At 36.1% G+C, this 5,114-nt stretch overlaps 2 pseudogenes; one reads left to right on the plus strand and one right to left on the minus strand.

The window, feature by feature from the left end:
• Nucleotides 1-249: 249 nt before the first annotated feature.
• LOC120199674 lies at nucleotides 250-2,172 on the plus strand (annotated as a pseudogene).
• A 433-nt stretch (nucleotides 2,173-2,605) lies between these two features.
• On the minus strand, nucleotides 2,606-3,429 carry LOC120199730 (annotated as a pseudogene).
• Nucleotides 3,430-5,114: the final 1,685 nt, after the last annotated feature.

A 5,114-nucleotide genomic window follows, 5' to 3' on the forward strand; every position in this document is an offset into this window, starting at 1 on the left:
CAATTACTGCAATTGGGCTTTTTAAAAGCTTATAGATGTATGGGGCTTTAAACTGGGTTTATTTAATCAAACGGAGGCCCGAAAGATGCTCTAGAAAACCCGAGTCGATCATAACAATTCCGAGGTTCCCAAATTCATTGGACTCTCTCTCTCTCTCTCTCTGCGCGCAGATTTTTAGGATTCGTAGCGGAATTCGATTTCCACTGCTCCGTTTCTTCGGGGTTTTAAGCTTCGGATCAATTTGTTTAATTATCACTTGTTTTAATTGTAATTACAGTGAACCAATCAGAGGAGAGAAGGAACAAATTACGAGTCCGTACAAATGTATGCATCTCAGCTTCGTCGTTAGGGACTACGGTTGGGGGCAGTGGAAACGGCTTAGTGAACAATCAAACCAATGACACGGCAAACGCAACGCCGAATGATGATCCGAAGCAGAATCTGAATCAAGTCATAAACTCCATCCAGAAAACATTAGGTCTTCTCCATCAACTATACCTCACCGTCTCTTCTTTCAATGCCGCTTTGCAGCTCCCTCTTCTTCAACGCCTGTAATTTCCCCCCTTCAAATCCCTATCTATTTCATTTTGCTAGCTTTTTGTTAGCTTTTTGCAGCATTGCTGATCTCATTAGGGCTTTCAATTTTTATTTATGTTTTTGTAGTAATTCATTAGTTTCGGAGCTCGATAACATGGCTAATTATCTGAGAAGTGTAATATTCAAGTGCCAATGGAAGTTCTTAAGTCGGTTTGGTTTCCTTTTACTTTTACTTTTTGTGTCATTTTTGACAAATTTATTTTCTTTTCTTTGGTTGCTAGTAATAACTTGTCTGTTTTTTGTGTTAGGTTGATTGATGATGGGAAGAACCCTGATGAATTTACGAGGGATATTTAAACGACTGTATGCGAAAAATCAGGTTACTAAAGGCAAAACCGATGCCTTCAAGGTAGTTCTTATGCCCTCTTATAGGATGGTTTGGTTTAATTGTATATTATCAAGCACAACCACAAACCGTCTGTATTTATTTTAATATTGAATTTTATAGAGTCTACGGAAACATCTTCTTGAAGAGCTTGAACAGACATTTCCTGATGAGGTCGAATCCTACAGAGAGATACGTGCAAGTGCTGCTGCTGTGAGTTATTTTGATAATTATGCTTTCGTAAATGATATATTCATGAGTGGTAATCAGTTATCCTAAACGCCTCGACTGATGATGTTATTTGTATAACCGTTGCATTTTGGTTCTTGTGTGGGAATCTCCTTATTCATGGCCTCTTGACATAGCGTTCTTCTCGTTGATGCTAGTCTGCTCTCACTGTAACCTCTTTTAACCTCCACTTTGATTTCATCATTGGATGGACGTTGTCTTGCCTGCTTTCTGAAAATTTTTAGGCTTATTTTCTTCTTATCTGTTTTCTTTTTGCATGTCTTCTCGTTATTCCCATGCAGGCTTGCACAGTTTTTTAGGTTAGATAAGGAGTGAAATGAAGGCATTCTAAAACATTGTTTTCCTATCCAAAACTTTCTTTGCATCTGTGTTATGTTATAATATTCTTCTCCCATTTTCTTACACAACTGCTCTCTGCTTGACAAAAGTGGAAACAAACATTTAATTAATTTATCTATTGGTTTGGGAAGGACTGAAGAAGAATTGTGTATGTGTTTTTTACAACATCTGAATTTGGTATGCATCTTATAATATTACAATGCATGTTTTAATTTCAAAAGCTTAGATTGATATGAACTATGAAGTACTAAATGATGAAACGTTGAACCGTGCTTTTCAAATGTGTGCATGTCTTAAGGAGCCATAAAGTTGAGTTATTATGAGACTACATTGAAATTGTTAGTCGGTTAAGTTTGTGCATTTTTCTGTTGTTCCCTTGAAAATAGAATCTCATTTGACATTCTTTAGAGACTCATAAGTTTTGTCGCTGATTATGTCAAGCTAAAGCTGTTCATACAATGCAGGAATCTAAACGGCTTGCTCAATCACAAAGTATTTTACAGAATGGGGATGTAATAGTCAAACTGAGCTTTAGATGCTTGCACTTGGAGTTCTTTCCCCCCCCCCCCCTTTTCATTTATTTAGGTTTCTGTATGTAATAGATTTGCTCAATACATTCTGATGTAACTGGCTTGTATCAAGAATTTGACAATTTACAGTGCTCTCTCTGATCTTTAATTGCCCTCTTGTTTGCTTCATTTGTACTTACTATTAAATGATTAATATAAACGACTGAAGGGTTTCTGATGTGCTATACAGTCTTTCAAAGAAAGCACTTTTGTCTTCGGCTATGTGAATGTGATCATGCTCAGCGGGTATAAGTTTGATGCACACATAGGATTTAGCACTTGCCACTGCTCATATCATGCAAAATTTTACATTCTTGAATGCTTGTTAAAATCTTGCTATTCTGTGTATTTTGGTTTCAGTTTTAGCTTTCAGAGCAGGGAATGTCTGGCTAGAAAAGTGAAAGAGAACCTGAAATGCATGCATCATTGATTTGTAGTTGACAGGTCGATAGAATGTGTATGTATATATGCAGAGAGGATCAAAATTTCAGATTGAATTCAGTTGATGGGCTTTTTGCATATTTCAATTTCGCATTCAACTTCACCAGTACTCCCACCAGTTTGAACTACAACTTGACTCGTCAAGGAAAACAATTGAACTCGAAGCTGCACCAATTTTCCGATGAAGTCAAGGAACCATTAGTGCCTTCCATTTTGTTCAGAACAACCCTATCTTCATCCCTTCTCTCAACATTCTGTTATTGTCATCGCATGAAAGCAAATGGTCATTTCCTTTGAATAGAAAGGAAACCTTCTCGTTCGTATCGAATATAGCACCATGTCTTCGTCTGCTCTGTTTGATCCATAGGACTGGTTTACATGTTCCATTTCAAACTGACTCTTCTGTTCTTGTAGCTGTTGGGGAGCCACTACGATTAGAACTGGCAATATCAAGGTGTTTTAAATTCAGTTCAGCATGCATGGTAAACGATAAAGGAATACCTGGATACGCAAGGATTGATTTTCTTGTTTCAAGGATTCATAGCAAGAGGAAAGAGCATCATAAGCGTCTTTCAAACGTTGTAATCTCTTTCAATTTGCTTAGCTTTTGATCGAGCTCTCCTATTCTGGAACCAGATAGCTATCTGTCGAGGCTGCAGTCCAAGCTCATTAGCTAGCTGTTGTTTTATCACCGACTCCGGTCTAGAGTCGGACTCGAACATGACTTCTAGCGACCTAATCTGTTCGTCATTGAATCTTCTCTTGTTCTTGCCGTGGGATTTAACATTTGTAATAGGGTGAATGTCCAGGTCTAAACCTGATAAACCGAGCTCCACCTTCACGGACGCCGCTTGGTGCTGCTCCTTTGCAAACATGGTGGTATAGTAATGCAGAGCAGAGAAATCGAACGAAGTATGATGTATATAAACATGGTATGATTGGGAACCAGGTGGCTAGGATAGTGGTGGAGAGGGTATCCGAGGGGTGGGCCTTATAGCTTGACCTGAAGCAGGGTTTTGATAGGGAAAATACCAACCGCACTGTTGGTTTATTGGGACACCTGTCCGACAACCTAGTGCTCAACTAGCATGGAATTTGGCCATTTGTCCTGGAATCGTCCAAGACGTTATATGTCGTAACGTGATAGGTTATGGGACTTGCATGGGGTCTCCATTTGTGATTTGGGAATTCAGAGGGGAAGTTTCTGGTATTAAAGAAATATATGTACAGGTCCAGTGCTATAAAATGGTTTTCAGAACCGGACCGGTTAGCGAACCGGTAAGATTATCGGTTTACTGGTTCAATCGGTCGAATCAGTTTGATCGGTCGAAAGAACCGGACGACGTCATAATTATTTAAAAAATTAAATAAAAATACCAAAAATATTTAAAAATAATTTTTTATATCACAGTCATATCAAGCAAGTCATAATATATAAGTTAAAATCATAAAATCAAGTGAAACAAATGATTCAAATTAACTACAACATAATATTTAAGGTAAACATATTAAATAATAAATATAATATATAACTATAATTAAAAAATAAATTTGGGGTTAAAAAATCATAACAAAATCACATAACTATAATTATATAACTATTCTTTCACTTCAATCAAGCTCGAATTTTAGGCTTCAATCGAGCTTCTATTTTTTTTGAGTTCAAGCCTTTTTGAGTTCAAGTTTCAATATTATTTCGAGTTTGAGTTGAACTTGATAATTTTTAGCTTGTGAGTTTGAGTTGAATTGAGCTTACTTTTAAAGTTTTCAAATTCGAGTCGAGCTTAGTAATACTCGAGTTCGACTTGGCTTGTTAACAACGATGTTGTTTGGTTTAGTTTTTTTTTTTTAAAACAAAAATCTCAGTTTTTTCCAGTTTTTCCGATTTTCAGCCGGTCCGGTTCGAACGGTTCAGCAATTCTGGCCGGTTCACTAATAACGGTTCAATCGGTTTAGATTAAATCGAACTAAACAACGATTCCCGTTGAACCGGCCGATCCGATCCGATTTTTCAAAACAGAGCTAAAAACGAGCAAATGTTTACTTAATAAAATCATATTGTTTTAGATTAGATATTATAAGAATTTATTATAAAAAAATCTTCCCAACAGTCTTATAATTAAATTATGATATTTGAAGTGACATGGCATGAATATTTAATTTATATAACTCAGCTGGAATTATTGTGTTGAAAACAACAATTGATTGGAGATATACCACGTCACTTAACAATGCTATTCTCATATTTCAGACTAATACATTATAATTTGTTTTTATTCAACGTGACTCGTGGGTCCCAAGAAAAATATTATTTTTAAATAATTTGTAATATTAATTAAAAAATTTAAATTAAAAAAATGATGGAATTCGTCTCTTCGAGATGACGACTCGCTTAAGAAATTATTATTTTTAAATAATTTGTAATATTAATTTAAAAAAAATTAAAAAAAAGGTGATAGAATTCGTCTCCTCAAGGTGACGAGTCCCGCCTGAATTAAAAAAAAACTAGCCGTTTATAGCCGTTGGGCAACGAGCAACAAAGATCAGTAGGAAACAATCACCATGAAACTCATCTCCTCGAGGTGACGAGTTTG

This window comes from Hibiscus syriacus, unplaced genomic scaffold (genome assembly GCF_006381635.1).
Source record: "Hibiscus syriacus cultivar Baekdansim isolate YM2019G1 unplaced genomic scaffold, ASM638163v2 tig00005465_pilon, whole genome shotgun sequence".
Lineage (NCBI taxonomy): Eukaryota > Viridiplantae > Streptophyta > Magnoliopsida > Malvales > Malvaceae > Hibiscus > Hibiscus syriacus.